We start from the raw sequence: 17,487 nt of genomic DNA, 5'->3' as shown, positions 1-17,487 counted from the left end.
GAAATTAAAGGTTAAAATAGAAATATCCTATTTCTTCCTTCAATTTATTACACAAAGTTGGTTGAGATCTTGTTTCTCCAGTATGCACGAGTGGATACTCAAATAAAAGCAATTAAAGTAATAATGACCCTTCAACTAGACTCTTCTTTTTCTTAAATGAAATCCAATAGTTGGAAATATCCAAACACTATTAAAGGCTGCGAAGGAGACAAGGAGAACATAAAGAGGATAAGAGAACATATCACAATGTTCTGTGCATGAACTGGATAGATTGACCTCTTCACTATGTTTCAACTTGGTAATCGGTTCCCAAGCTGCTTTCGTTGTATAGAACATAATATGTGATATAAATAATATATATGAATCCATATCCCTTATAATGAATGCCCACAATAAAAAAAAAGTTTCCGATTTTCTTTATTATATTTTTATATTTATCTGTTTATGTCTGCAAAACCCTGACAAAAATAATCAGATGCATGATGTTTAATATTTAAGTAATTTAAGCCTAGTGGTCCATGCCTGGTCTGCATTCAGATCTGTAAACATTGAGACCTGGCATTAATGTGGATGGTTCTTTAACACATTCCACCTTCAACTTAATATGTAAACCCTCTGTGGAAAGAGGAACACATTCATGGTCTGATGAATCCAATTTTCTTTTAGATAAGGTGGATGGCTAGGTGAGTGTGCTTCATGAGCACTATGGGAAGAAGGCAAGTCAGCGGAGGCAGTGTTATGCCCTGGACAATGTTCTGCTGGGAAACCTTGAGATCTTGCATTCATGTGGATGTTTCTATGACACGTACCAACTTCAACTTAATATGTGACCCTCTATGGAAAGAGGAACACATTCGAAACTGTGGACAATGTTCATGCAGATGGTCAAGTACTTAGTCGGGTCAGCTTAAAGAGCATCTGTTCTCACAAATCAGGTGACAATGTCTCTGCTCAAAACTGAGTCTTTATCAAGCCTTTAGAATAAATTAGTTTTTCACAAAATTTGAATTAGGCAAAACTAGCCAAACAGAACAACATTTGGTTTGAAGATTTTTTTCAATTTAACTATTTTGAGCTGAAATTTCTAATTATCTTTAAATGTACAATCACACTTTAGTAAATATCTGTTTTATTCACAATATGTTGCATAGTTAGATGTGATATTATATGCATGTAAGTTATATCAAGTGTTACTATGGTAACAGTTTCTAACAATCCAATGTTTAAACACAAATTCAATTACATATATATGTATTGTGCCTGAGAAAAACATACACAGTCAGGAGATAAAATAAAAAACAAAAAATGAATTAAGAAAAAGAAAGAGAGAGAGATAGAAAACACATTTATATTTTTGTATTTATTTTGAAAATGTATAAACTATTTTTTAAAATTACTATATTATATTAATTGTATGCCTAGTGAGCCATCACCTTTAATTAGTAGTAGGGCACATGTTTCAGGTGAAAAGGTCGGGCAACTAATACATAGGAAATGGTAATAATTTAAGATCCTTGTTTGCCTAACCTACATTGAAAAGAATGATTTATTTCTTACTGCATAAGCAGGACCTGCATCAACATAACCTTTTGTTCTTTCAAAACTGCTATTTTTGTTCATTTGTATCATATTTCTTCCCACGTCAATGATAATTTTACATTATCTATACTATGGATAGTTTTCATATATAAAGTGTTCTGTGATAAAAAGAATCATAATAATTATCTAGCATACATTTGTTTTCAATATAAACACTGCAAAACACACATGTATCCCCTTCATGCTTCGGAATATGAACCAAAGAGAATCTTTGGGACAGCTTTTCATTACAAACCTACTGCACATTGCATGACCATATGTAAGCATGCAGTTTTCTTTAGTCAAAATGATAAGCTGTCACTAAGGAAGCTATTACTAGAATGGATCAAGGACATACTTAATTTACTTCACTTGGACCAGGCACATATGCATGGTGTTTAGGCAGATTTTTATTGGCTTTCCAATAAAATCTGCCTAAACACCATCTATATAGAAACATAGAAACATAGAATGTGACGGCAGATAAGAACCATTCGGCCCATCTAGTCTGCCCAGTTTTCTAAATAATTTCATTAGTCCCTGGCCTTATCTTATAGTTAGGATAGCCTTATGCCTATCCCACGCATGCTTAAACTCCTTTACTGTGTTACCCTCTACCACTTCAGCTGGAAGGCTATTCCATGCATCCACTACCCTCTCAGTAAAGTAATACTTCCTGATATTTTTTTTAAACCTTTGTCCCTCTAATTTAAGACTATGTCCTCTTGTTGTGGTAGTTTTTCTTCTTTTAAATATAGTCTCCTCCTTTACTGTGTTGATTCCCTTTATGAATTTAAATGTTTCTATCATATCCCCCCTGTCTCGTCTTTCCATGCCCTGTCAAACATTCTTCATAATTACTGATATGTTGGGAGTTGTTCACATTGGATTGGAAGCACTACGGATGGAAAGTTTAGCGAGTGCCACTCCACTTTATGTATTTGAGCTACTTGACCTCTCCTTTTAATACAGTGATCATCTGGTCTGATGAATCACATTTTCTTTTAGATCAGGTGGATGGCAAGGTGCTTCATGAACACTATGGGAAGAAGGCATGCCGGCGGAGTCAGTGTTATGCCCTGGACAATGTTCTGCTGGGAAACCTGGCATTCATGTGAATATTACTTTGACATGTACCACCTAAGTGGAGATTGTTGCAGACCACGTAGAGCCCTTCAAGACAATGGTGTTACCTGATGGCAATGTATTCTTTCATCAGGATAATGCACCCTGCCACACTGCAAACATTATTCAGGATGGTTTTAGGAACAGAACAAAGAGTTAAGGTGTTGCAATGGCCCCAAATTGACCATCTGTGGGATGTATTTGAACAAGAAATCTGATCCGTGGAGGCCCCACCTTGCAGGACTTAAAGTATCTGCTGCTAATGTCTTGGTGACAGATACCATAGGACACATGCAGAGGTCCATGCCTCAACGCATCGAAGCTGTTTTGGCAATGCAAGGGGGACCTACACAATATTGGGCATGTGGTTTTAATGTTGTGGCTGATCAGTGTGTATATATATCAGTCATTTCATTGCTATGTTTGCAATGCTGTATATACACAATATATACATTGTTTTGTTTTTCATAAATTTCTTAAACAGTAAAACGTGTGATGTTAAAATGTACACCTTCATGACTGGCGGGATCTTACTACTGTCATTCCCCTCCTAGATTATCAAGGGGGATTTGTCCCTCCATCGCCACCAGTTTCTACACCCATGCCCTTAAGACAGCTGCTGTACAAGGTACGGTACCATCACTTATACATTTAGTGACAAGTGCAATACCATCTAGTTTGCTGTTACAAGTGCACTCAGTAGAGAGGCATCATGGAATTATAAATATGGAGATTCCCCAAGGTAAGTGATTGTATCAATCACAATGCCTTTCACTGAGGCAAGACGGTCATAACTTCTATGATTTAGTGCTTCATGCATGAAATATATTTAGGATTAGTAATGTGCATGAATCAATTTTAATTTTGGAATTCATACTCTATTATATTCAGCCTTGTTGTGCCTCCTCATAAAAGCAAATCCTCATTGTATGGTGTCAGAAAAGGACACTATGCTTCCTTTTTTGTCTTTTGAAAATAATTTTGTGTCACAGTATAACATTTGACAGCTTCACTCAGAAAACGTTGGCTTATTTCTAATTTTGACCTCGATTTAATATTGTTGGATAAGCTTTACAAATTATTTAATATGTTTGGATACATTTTTAAAATGATTTTCTCAAAACATTAAAACATCCAATGACATCCCGGCCCCCACTGGACTGTCTCGAGCAGTTTTTGCTGCACTTGCCTCGTGCACTGGGTTGCCCCCAATACACACTTCAGACACCTTCACTATTCAAATATGGTGGCTACCCTTTCTCATGACATGAGGGGCCTGAGCCCGCCACGGGTGCCTCATTGTAGCTCTGCTGACTATGTCCTGCTGCCCATGGAGGAGTTCTTGCAGGACTTTTTGATAAAACTTCAGGAGCGCAGCAAAGCATTTCTGCTTCAGCCGCAGGAAGCTGAGCAGAGAGGCTTTTGCATGGTCTGCCATCCTAGGACGAGGCAGTGCCTCCATACGTAGACCATGCAGCCCAAAAATCTTATGCCATAAAGGCACTTGCCATCAGGATCTTTTGGCTACCCCTTCTGGTGAAAGAACTTGGCACTTACGAGTTTCTAGGTCTTGGATGCCGTCCCTCATTCAGGCCTGGGCCTCTAAGGGCGCTATGTTGATTATATTAACTTCACATTTCATGCTTCAGGGGATCGACTGATCTGAGATCAATCACCGGTGTAATGCTCAAGTATCATATCAAATCGCTGTTTATTGGGCAACTCGTTATCACGATTTATCTTTGTGGCAATTCATAATGACAGGATTTGTGTTTTCTCTCTCTTTCTTATCCTTATATTTTGGCAAGTAACCAGTGGCCTCACAGCTATTTTGTTTTTGAAATTTATATGCCTGTTCTTTATTTTAATTCCTTGTAAAATAAGAGTCTTGTCTGCTCTATTGGTGACTCTGTTTAAAAGGTTATTCCTCATCACTTTAACATAAAATCGTAAAATTGTGCTAGATACGCATGCGAATAAGTGTTGTTGTTCCTATGATACCATGTTATTGTATGCCTTGAATCTGTCACCACTGTTTTGCTGTACTATATGTTAAACTATGCTTCAATAAAGATTGACAAAAAAAAAAAAAAGGTTAACCCACTAGAATTAAATCAAGGCTTTTGTTGCAACTTTTTAGTGACCAGCTGCTATTCATTACCCTGTCTGTCGGTACCATAAGTGAGTATCAACTGTTTCCCAACTGCCAAATTTCTCAAGTTGCGACAATAAAATGTCAATTAAATCTATTGAACACAGCTTCTCATGAGACACTAGAGTGGCACTGCATCTTAAATATATCTGGCAGTATAGGCCTTACCTTCAGTCAGGTGAGTCTAGAGTTTATTTGAGCATGTTTCTGAAATATTCATACACACACAAGATTAGTACAATATAAAAAGTAAAGGGACCTTAAAAGACCAGACTGCTTGGGAGAGACTTGCAAGAAAAATAAAATGAAGTTAATGATAGTTGAGCAGAGAATACTGAAAGCATCAGAAATGAGAGGAGATACAAGAACGCATATCTTCTAGAAGGAAAATTAAGGCAGACTGCTTAATAACCCTGAGGATGCTACACTGGTAAGATGAGAGTGATACAGTCTAAAAATGCTATTCTCTAGAATGATCATGTTCATTCTGCATAAAAAATAGTTATTTCATTATCAAAATTCTATCGTTTTGGGGCGTGGCCTGGAGCTCAAGCGCAGCGGTCGCATGTTGGAGTAGCTCCGTGCTACCACGGCCTAAAATCAGCGGAACGAGCACCTAAAAAGCGGAAAATACTGCACCCGCGACGATGTCACAGACCAAGGGTCGCAGACAAACCGAAAGGAGCGAAAAAAATGATTTTTTTGCCGCTCGGAATGCCCAGGGGAAATTGCCGGCGAGACCGGAGGAGTTCCAAGATGGCGCCCAAGATGAATCCTCTGCGCAGCAGGGACACTCAAAAGAGGACGGGCCCGCAACTCAGAGCATGATCCAAAAAATGCTGGACGATATGCACCAAAAGATACAACTCACCCTCCACACATCACTAAACGAAATCAAGTCTGAAATCCACGATCTGGGCACACGCACGTCTTCACTGGAAGACAAGATGGCGGACCACGCCGAAGCCTATAATACCATGCGGGCTGAAATGAACGAAATGCAAGACACAATGTTGGCCTATGAGAACAAGCTGGCGGACATGGAAGATAGATCCAGACGAAATAACCTGCGCCTGAGAGGGATTGCGGAAACGGTCAGTACAGCAGATTTGCACGCATACTTACAGGGGTTGTTTAAACTCCTTATCCCAGACATGCACCAAGACATGCTCCTACTAGACAGGTACCACAGAGTTCCTAAGCCAAGATTCCTTACATCTGATGAGCCCAGAGACACCCTAGTGAGACTCCATTACTTCCATGTAAAGGAAGATATCATGAGGGCAAACAGGCAACGCCAGAATCTACCATCACCTTACCAAGGGATTACAATCTTTGCTGACATATCGGCAGTGACACTGAAAAAGAGGAAAGCCTTTGCATGCATCACAGAGAGCCTGAGGCAACATAAGAAGCCATATAGATGGGGATTCCCAGTCAAACTATTGGTCATGCACGAAGGCAAGATGACAGCCATCACGTCTCCTGAAGCGGGTATTCAAGCTTTGAAAGATTGGGGCCTACCACCACCAAAGACACCAACCCAAGCCGCAGGAAGGTCCACGCTACCTCCCACGTGGAAGAAGGTCACCAGGAACAGATAGGGCAGTAGCCCGCAACCTAAGACTGTGGCAGGTGCCTCATAGAGACATTGAGATTGGGACTCTAAAAAGGGAAAAACGCCCGCCAAGAGGTCCAAGGTCGGTAACCTCATCATGTTATTGCGGTTACACTCCTAACGAACAAGGTAAAACCGGGGCCTGGGGGCGACTCACCTGATCTCACCACCCATGAGATTCCTAAGGGGAAGGTTATTGTTAATGTCAAAGGTAATTTTAATGTCTAAAGATAACTGGTGCGTATACCAATGTTCCACCCAACACAGGCCGTAAGACCGTTGTGGACAGGCATGGAAGTAGGATACTTCCTACCCCACAGTGCCAAAGTTAGGCACCAAGCCATCACCATGGCAATATGTTTAGTTTTATATGTTTATGTTCAATTGTTAGACATCCATGTTTTTCTATGTACGCGTTCAATGCAGGTACCACCTTACCCTTTAACACCCACTATAGCTCCACCTCCAGATGGGAATAACCCCAGACTCTATAAACGTTATAGGGAGCGGACGCCATGTTCGATGCAGCTGGGAACGGTGTCCCTCCCCAAAACAGATAGCACTAACAAACCACAAATCGTAATTAGATTGTATAACCCCCCATGAAAATATACTCTCATAATACTAAAGGGCTTAACCACCCAGCGAAGCGTGGGCTGCTTCGAAAAGACTTGCAGAAACTAAAACCCGACATAGTATGCCTACAAGAAACCCACTTCAAAGCCAATGCACACTCACCTTTATTTTGTCAAGATTACCCCCACCAATTCCACGCCACGTACTCAAATAAATCGAAAGGGGCATCAATACTTATCAGTAAGGATGTAGCGTTCACACTAATAAGTTCGGAGGTAGACACAGAGGGCAGATATGCTATGGTGGTGGGGAAATTTAATGGGGTCGTATATTCCATTGCAAGTGTATATGCCCCGAACCAGGAACAAAGAAACTTCCTCCACAAGGTGTTCAAAAAATTGTTGTCCATAAGCCAGGGAATAGGGGTAATTTGTGGCGATTTTAACCATGTACTAGACCCTTCGATAGACACCACTGGACCGCATACACCAGCCAGACTGAAACCGCTTAAGAGACAAGGCAGAGCGATACAAAAACTGCTCCAAGACAACCACTACTATGATGTATGGCGAGCTTTACATGTGGGAGAACGGGGGTACACATTTTTGTCCACTGTACACAATACATACTCTCGTATAGATAGTATATGGGTAGCAGGCCAACATTTGGAACAAGTCCGGAACTGCGATATAGCTCCACTAACGTGGTCAGACCATGCGCCAGTAGTGGCAACATTGACAGACTTATATGACTCCACACATAGAAGCCCATGGAGACTAAACGCCTCGCTTCTCACGGATAGCAAATTCAGGAAGACGTTAGAAACAGAGCTCGGTCATTACTTTACAGAAAACAATACAGGAGACATATCCCAAAACACACTGTGGCAAGCGCATAAATCAGTAGCCAGAGGCCTTTTGATAAAAAGAGCGTCGCATTTAAAAAGGTTGGCACAAGCTCAGATGAGGCAGTGGCAAAAGGAGCTGCAGGACCTTAACACACAAAACCAGCAAGCACCCGCTCAGGAACTAAAAAAGCGCATTATGGAGATAACTCAGGCCATACACGCAAAAGCCATAGAAAGGACAGGGCTACACCTGCAAAAACTAAAAGCCAACCAATACTCTCAGGGAAATAAAGCAGGCAAACTAACAGCTAATCTCCTAAAATCGAAGCAAGCACAACAGAAAATAGCCTACTTAACATCGCCAGAGGGGCACAAAATAACAGCACCGAAAGATATCAGTAACACATTTGCAAATTACTATGCCTCTCTGTACAACCTAACAGAGGATGCGAACACACACCAGCCCACCCCACAAGAGATTGGCTCCTACCTACAAGCCATACCCTTGCCAACATTCACACCGCAACAACAACAAATATTAGCGGCTACTATAACACCAAAGGAGGTGGAGGAAGCTATTCACCTACTACCATCGGGAAAGGCACCAGGCCCGGATGGGTTCGCGAACTGCTACTACAAGCAGTTCGCCCCCATCCTAACACCTCACCTAACGAAAGCGTTTAACGAGGCCACAGCAACACAACAGCTACCGGCCGAATCCCTGCTGGCACACATCATTACACTTCCAAAACCAGGCAAACCTCCCACATACCCTCAAAATTTCCGCCCAATATCCCTGCTCAACACTGACGCCAAGCTGTATGCAAAGATTTACGCAAGGCGACTGAGTGGGCTGCTCACACAGATTATCCATACAGACCAAGTAGGGTTTATCAAGAATAGACAAGGGGGCGACAATACAAGAAAAGTACTAAACATTGTTCAAAGTGTCAAAAAGCTAAAAGTGGGAGGAGTGCTAGTGTCCTTAGACGCAGAAAAAGCCTTCGACCGACTGGGATGGGAGTTCCTAGAGCAAGTCCTTAGGAAGTTCGGGGTACCAGAGGGATTCATCTCAGCGGTCAAGGCTCTATACCACTCACCAACAGCGAGGGTCATCAATGCAGGGTTTGTCTCGGACCCTCTCAAGATCACAAACGGCTCCCGACAAGGCTGCCCGCTGTCGCCCCTCCTATACGTCATGGCCTTAGAACCCCTAGCAGCAGCAATTAGACAACACTCCTCCATACATGGGGTGACAATAGGGGATAAAGAATACAAGGCGAGTCTATTCGCAGATGATGTCCTTCTGACCCTGACACAACCCCACATATCACTTCCCAACCTCATGGCTACCATCACAGAGTATGGGAAACACTCCTACTACAAGTTAAATGTCACGAAGACACAGGCGATGGGGATGGGGATACCGAAAGAAACACTAGCTAGACTCAAAAGCGCCTTCCCATTCGACTGGCGAGGGGACCACTTAACATACTTAGGCATACGCATCCCACCGAGTACTGATAAACTGCTAGAGCTCAATTACTCCAAGCTTCTGAAGGAAACAGCAACCACACTGGGATCATGGGAAGGGAAATATCTATCATGGGTAGGAAGAATTACAGCGCTAAAAATGATGCTACTCCCAAAACTCCAATATCTCTTGAGAACCCTCCCCATAAAACTGCCACTGGCGTACCTGTCCTCCTTCCAGAGACTGATAACTAGATTTGTATGGGCAAACAAAAAACCCAGAGTAGCAAGTAGAACGCTACAAATACCACTCAGAAAAGGGGGATTAGGCATGCCAAGTGTACGTGACTATTATAGGGCGGCCCAACTATCAGCGATCAAAGTAGCAACGGCGGGAGGGGAAGCTCCGCAATGGACAAAAATCGAATCGTACTGGACACAATGTGCATCCCTCAGGGACCTATTATGGCTTCCACAAAAACTTCGGCCCCGACACATACTCCCACTAGCTACCACCCAACTGACATTGCACTTCTGGGACGAGAACAGGAAGAGGGAAGGGAAAGAGGGGACACTCTCAGGGGACGCCCCAATCTCATGCCTAGCAATAGGAATCCCGACATTCGACGCAAAAAAATGGACAGAAAGAGGGTGCTCTACAATTGCCCACATGTACCAAGGGGACCAGCTAATGCACTTCCCAGACCTACAAGCGAGATACGGCATACCCTGCAATGCATTATTCTCATATTTGCAGCTAAAATCCTTACTCACAGGGATACAAATATATCACCAAGGGTCAGCCAACAACCATTCTATAGAACACCTGTGCCTCTCTAGTAAACCTCCCAAGAAAACGATCTCCAAGATCTATAACACGCTTATAGACGACAGGATAGACTCGGACATGACATTCCAAAAGGCATGGCATACAGAATTAGGGCAAGAAATAGATGAAGAACAGTGGCAAAGGGCATTTGCAATACACAAGGGCAATACACGATGCACATCGCATCTAGAAACAATTAGAAAACTGCAATACAGATGGTATAGGGTGCCCGAACAATTAGCCAGGATATACCCGAACACCCCCAATGTATGCTGGAGATGTGGGACAGAAAGAGGTACGATGAGCCACATCTGGTGGTCATGCAAGGAGATTGGGAACTACTGGGGAATGGTAGAAGGAATAGCTAAGGACTTACTGGGTAGTCACTGGAAACTTTCCATCCAACAATGCATACTGTTCATGTTACCACAGACAATGACCAGAGTTGAGGAGGCCCTACTGTTTCACTTGCTGATAGCAGCGGTGACGTTACTAGCCAGATCATGGAGGACACCAACATCTCCAACTAGGGAATCTCTCCTGCAGCAAATATCACTTAACTGGCAATACGAAAGAATGGCGAACACACATATCGGATTCAAAAAACACGTAGGGCCAGCCAACGAGAGATGGGAAGAGTATAGGGGAAATAACTAGGTAAAGGACCGAGGTGGGTCTTAAAGGGCAGAAGGGACGGATAGTTAAAGAGGGAAGAAGGTGGAGGGACACATGGAACGCTCACTACACAACGCAATACTAACGTAGATGACAACCCCAACGTCCACAAAAACCCTTAACCCCTTAAGGACACATGACATGTGTGACATGTCATGATTCCCTTTTATTCCAGAAGTTTGGTCCTTAAGGGGTTAAGGAAAAGGGCACTGACCATAACAATAGGAAAAGAGCTAGATAGCAGCTGGTCGTCACACTAAAAGGAAAACATAGCAAGAGACTGTAAGGGGCACGGATTGGCGATGTAATTGTATTAATGTATTAATGTATAAAATTAAGGTATAACACTTTGCTTATCAGAGCATGGTATGTCAACACTCTAACCCCAACCACTTTTCCTTTCTGTAACCACGTGTGGATTGTAGTATTACTGTATTATTGTACAATGTTAATGTAAAACACTTCTGTTTGACGAGGCATGGTATGTGAAAACTTGACCCCTACCCTTTTTTTTTTCTGTACCCCGTTTCCTATTTCTATTTCGAGTAAATCATTGAAAAACAATAAAAATTGTCAAATTGAAAAAAAAATTCTATCGTTTTGCAAACAGCATGACACCTCTTGTGCACCCTGCAGCAGGAGAGCCTGGCTCCAACAGATGGAAACGAGAAAAGAAGACTTCCTTGTATTTCAGCCTTGGGCAATTCTGGCAAAAACTCATGTTAGGAAACAAGTAGGAGACACATTCTTTATCTTTTTTCCAGTGTTGAGACATATTTACAGATTAGTTTGGTATGCTAACCATTCACTCTTTCTCATCTTGTTGGTAAATGTGTCTTTCAGAGAAATGTTTGTGTATTCATAGCTATTGTTAACTTAAAGGGATAATATAGGCATCAAAACAACTTTAGCTTATTTAAGCAATTTTGGTGTATAGATCACCTAAGTATTGGATCCAGAAGTAATGTGTGAAGTGCTATGATCCCCACTCTAGAATATAGATGATGTGGATTTTTCTCCATGAATATGTAAGTAAAGTGTAAAGCATAGTAAAAGTAGTAAAAACGTATCCAAATGCTTCACAGCAAAATTAGGTTTACTCAATACAACTGGCTTTGGTGGTATTATCACCACCAGTCAAATATAGCTCAGGTCCAATAAAAAGTACTTTTATTAAAAAAAAATAAAATAATAATAATAAAGATAATAGGCAAAATAATTATATATAATAGTATAACAATACACTTTCTATATGTTGGGAATCAGATGTGGGGCATAGTGAAAGACAAGTGGGACCTAAATACTCATATAGGTATATTGCTGTAGTGGAAGAGGTTAACATTCTTAACATTGAGGTCCAATCTAAGAATGTTAGAATAATCTTCAAAAAGTGGCAGAATAAGCATTTCTTGATCCTATTCTTTGGGACCTTTGAATAGTTGCATTGTTAACTTCTCTGTTGCTGAATGCGTAGTAGTGTCTCATGATGACATAGACCTTTCCTTATGGGCTAATAAAGTAACAGGCTATAATTAGATAAGAAATTCACCTTGGTTTTGCTAATACTGCTGGTGCTGCACTGGTAATCTGGGGAACATTATAATGAGATTATGTCCGCATAGTAAAAGCTTTCCCTTAAATGCTACCATTGTCAATATATTATCACACAAGAATGCAGAGGAATAACAGGAAAAACGTAAATATTTATACATCAAAGCATCCCAATGGCATATTTACATTAGACTGAGAACATAATTGTATCTGTCATGAAACACAAATTCATGAAACACAAATGAACACTTAACATTGTGATACTGCTAGGTAAATCAATACATCAACCGATTGGGTAGCACTAGTAATAATGTGTTCAGAATCCAGTGACATAGTACTAAAAAAAAATTATGTTTATGGGTTTTTAGACATTGAAGTTTAATATTATGCTTCTTAATATGATAACTTGTTGTATTTGTAGATGTATAAAGCTATATATTAAGCACAATGCTTGCATAGCTTTAGAACCAGCTAATGCTGTTCCAGAACTAGGCTGACTTTTTAGATGTTTTTGTCATCTGGCCTTTCTATTATTGAGGCTTGTGAATGGTTTGCACCCTCTGTATTTGCTCTTGTGAAGTCGTATCTTTATGGTAGACTTAGAGAATGATATGCCTACTCCTGGAGAGTGTTCTTCACTTGGCTGGGTGTTGTGAAGAGTTTTTTTTTTTACCATGGAAAGGATCCTACGATCATCCACCACTCACTCTCTCAAGTATCCAGCCCTTTTGGTATGACGTTTGGTCCCTAATCAAGTACTAACTATTAAACCTCTTATTTCTGTGAACCTTTATTTATTAAGCTGTAAGCTTTATTTATTTATTTCCCTGAGAAGACTAATTAGGACTCTAAGATTTGAATCTCTCACTATACTAATTGAGACTCGCTTCCTCAATGCAAGGATCTGGAAGCAAATATCACAATCCAACTATTCGTCAATCTTTAATTTGGTACATCACATAGTATCCATAGAGTCTGTAGTGCATTTTTCAAAAAATACAAAAAATCTATTACACCCTGGTTAATATTTTGCTCTACTTACCCATGATTCCATGTTTCTATATGTGACGTTTATATTGCTTTTAATATGCAATATTCCAGAGTGATACTATACCTGTCTAGTCATCTCTACATGTAGAGACCTTGTACTTAATCCATGCTAACATGTTTTTTGTATCTTTATTGTTCTGATTTGTATTTTTTTTTAATATGTAAGTGTACAATTTGTATGCATACTTTTTGAAGCACTATTTCTTTGTAAAATTATTTAAAATAAAATAAATAATTCTAAAACTATGACATTATGATATTATAGATGCACGGACCTTGGGGTTTCACTTCCGAGATTTGCTAGGTGTGCCTGTAGACCTAAGGCCAGGCCTGTATTATGCTTGGCTACTTTGTCTTATAATTTGAGATTCACATTGTGATACCAACAATTCACATTTTAGACAATAATTATTCATGTGTTCCCTGCTGAGTACCTTATAGAGAGTTTTATCTTGTTCCTTAAGGGACATTACCAAGAAGAACAAGTTAAAAAAGCTAATAATAAATTATTAATTTCAGTCTTGTTTTTTTTCAGTACTTTTCCTGCTACAATGTCCATTTTATCGATACCCTTTGTGGTTGCACAAAAGCAGCTGATCTTTTCCTACTCTATTTTTCACAAACGGAATTTTTAAACAATATTATCATTATCATGACAAAATAGATCACTAAACAGCAAGTAAAAAATAATCTAAGTAAACAATGACTCATCATTTCCCCAGTGATAAATACATTTATATTTTCATTTTTTATGATTGTGTTAATTTCATTTAGACTCAATAGGGTCATTTGTGAATTTAATTTTACACGACGTGGGTGGCATGGTTTATTACATTATAGCAATGAACTCCTAATCTCTCAAGACTTTTAAACTATCACACAAGAGAACTGATAGTATAATATTAACAATCAACTGCATTTAGGATTTACATATGCAGTGGGAAATATCTTTAAAAATGAAGATTAATAATAAAGTAACGTACATATAGGTATAGTGAATTCATAATCAAAGTGCACGTCAAATGGACTATTTAGATTTGTAGGCTGTTATTAGAAAGATGAGAATATATTGACCCTTAAACCTAAAATGATAACAGATTAAGCTACAGTCATCTTGTGTTCACTTTTTGAATTCACTTTATAATTACATTTTAAAATGTAGCTGTCACTTGACTATGTTTAAATATAATAACTTTTATTTATAGTTATATATAATAAGTATTTATCATTATATATCATAAATATTTTTATATTTTTCAATCTAATGCATATTTACTTGATTAAAAAAGAAAAAAATATTATATTCCTGTTTCACAAATAAACTTAATGCATAAAAGGGGCTTAAGCACAATCTTTCTTAAAACAAACTAGTAAAACAAACTAGTTTTCCTGGCACTATGTAGTCCTTAGGTCCCCCCCCCCCCCCAACCTCATGGCCCTCCTACCGCCGGGCTGAAGGGTTTAAAACCTAGCCCAGCTGAAGTTGTCTGGGTGCCTATAGTGGTCCTTTAATCCAAAGTAAATGTAACATTTTAGACCAAAATAGCTGAACTGAAAACATATCTGGCTTGGAGAATATTTCCAATTTTCTTAAATTTTTAAATGAACTTTGAATCTACTTTGAAAATTTCTGGACAAATTTGGGACCTGATCGGTTTAATTTTTTTTTTATTTTAATGCTGGGTCTACGCCTCATTGTTGGACACTTCAGCAGATTATATGTAAATCATAGTAAGGCTAATCCATTTTTTAAAGTATATTCCAAACTTAAACCTAAATCTTTCTCTCATTCACAAACATTCACAACCGTATTTGGCAGACAATTTGAGGAATAAATATAGGGAAGAATTATTTGGGATAGTGTGGGAGAACAGTGTTAATTTTGTCGACTAAAGGTTTTGAGATTTAGTCGACTAAAACTAAAACAATTCCGATGACTAAAATACAACTAAAACTAAAATGGCTTTTTAGTCAAAAGATTATGACTAAAACTAAATTTAAATTTGCCACCAAAATTAACACTGGCAGGTAAGACCCATGGGGGAGGGAGGAGAGGAAATGAGCACATGGGGGGCTAAGGGAATGAGACTCATGGAGGGGCTGAGAGAATGAGACACATGAGGGTGCTGGGAGAATGAGACACATCGGGGGCTGAGAGAATGAGACACATTGCGGCTGGAGGCATGAGACACGTGAGGAGATGAGATAAAAGGGTCTGGGAGGGACACAATGGAACATAGAGGGGCTTGAGAAGAAAAAGACAAGGTGTTGGGAGGGAAGAGAAGAGAACCACAAATGGGGCTATGGAGAAAAAAAACACATACAGGGGCTAGGAGGGGGACAAAAAGCCACAAAAGGGCTGGGGAAGAGGTAAAAGAGACACACAGCGGATTGGTGGGGAGAAACCCAGAGGGGCTAGGGGACACAAAGAGACACAGAGGGGCTGGGCAAGGTACAAAAGAGACAGATAGAGGCTTTAACTAAACCAATTAGATTTTAGTCGACTAAAATCTACTGGAGATTTAATCGACTAAAATCTACTGGAGATTTAATCAACTAAAATCTACTGGAGACTTAGTCGACTAAAACTAGACTAAAACTAAAAAATTCAGATGACTAAAATACGACTAAAACTAAATTGGCTATTTATGACTAAAACTAAACTGAAATTTGCTGTCAAAATTAACACTGTTGGATAGGATAGCAAAGGGTCGGTTGATTTATTTATTGATTTATTTTTATTTGAGATGAAGACCGCACTTACCTTCAAGCCATCACTCTTACAATTACTGTGAGTAACAGAGATGTGGGTCACCTTTATTGCAATATAATTAAAAAAATATTTAAATGAGAAAAAAAGTGGAGGCGTTAGGGTTTGAGGGCAGTGACTAGATTCCCTGCTGAGCCTCTTTATTCCAATTACATTCACAGGGAGTAAGGGAAAGACATAGAGTCCAACTCTGCCACCGAATAGCTCAATGACAAAAAAAAGTAATTTCTTAAACACTGTAGGCAATTTAACAACTTCATTTTATTTATGTTGTTACTATGCCTGCAAAAACCCAATATGAAACTAAATAGAAGGCTTGGAAGTGTGGCTTACTTCCCAGCTCTCATACCAGAACATACAGCAATGACATGCACGCATGCACAGAGCAGTTACAGTTAGCAATAGAGAATCATGGAGTACAGCGATTATCTATGGAGGAACTGTAGGTGCATCAAGGCAGCACCACGGATATGCCCATGATCCCCAATGTCCCTGGCCTGAGGCAACCCGAGCAGGACGTCGCATCAGCACTGAACGAGACTCTGCACTGCAGAAAAGGTGAGTAATTTGTTTTTATAAAAATATATATATATTTTTTTTTTTTGTGGACATATAGGGGGCAAATGGATAAGGGACATCAGTACTGTACAGAATACACATATATATATATATATATATATATATATATATATATATATATATATATATGTGTGTGTGTGTGTGTGTATCCCTAACACTATAGTGTTCCTTAAACCTTTAAAAAAAATAAAAACCCCCGTTAGACAGGTTTATGAGAGTAGAAAAAGACCCCAAACACCAGAGTAAGTGTCGGTTGTTGAAACTTTGCTTGTAAGAGTGTAGTGGATTTACGAATTTAATTAAGAATGTTTTTATTTCCTTATTATTTATTTTTATCAATAAATTGCATTAAAAACCACTATTTGGGCAATGGCCTCCTTGTAAAAGTTCACTTTATATGAAAAACCTGTTTAGGCACAACTAACGTAACATTTTCAAAGCCACACTGAAATAAACATAGAAATAACCATACAGACACTCCTTAATTACCAACCGGGTTCCATTCCTACGACCTGGTCGTAGAATGAATTGATTGGTAAGTGAGGAGTTAAGGGATTCCCTGCTCTGCTGCGTTATTCTATGTTCGGGGAAATGTCCCTGAACATAGAACACAACAGAGCTGGAAATCCCTCTAATCTATGTTCAGGGACATTTCCCCGAACAT

The sequence above is a fragment of the Pelobates fuscus genome, chromosome 5 (assembly GCF_036172605.1).
Source record: "Pelobates fuscus isolate aPelFus1 chromosome 5, aPelFus1.pri, whole genome shotgun sequence".
Classification (NCBI taxonomy): Eukaryota; Metazoa; Chordata; class Amphibia; order Anura; family Pelobatidae; genus Pelobates; species Pelobates fuscus.
This window is presented reverse-complemented; position numbering follows the sequence as displayed.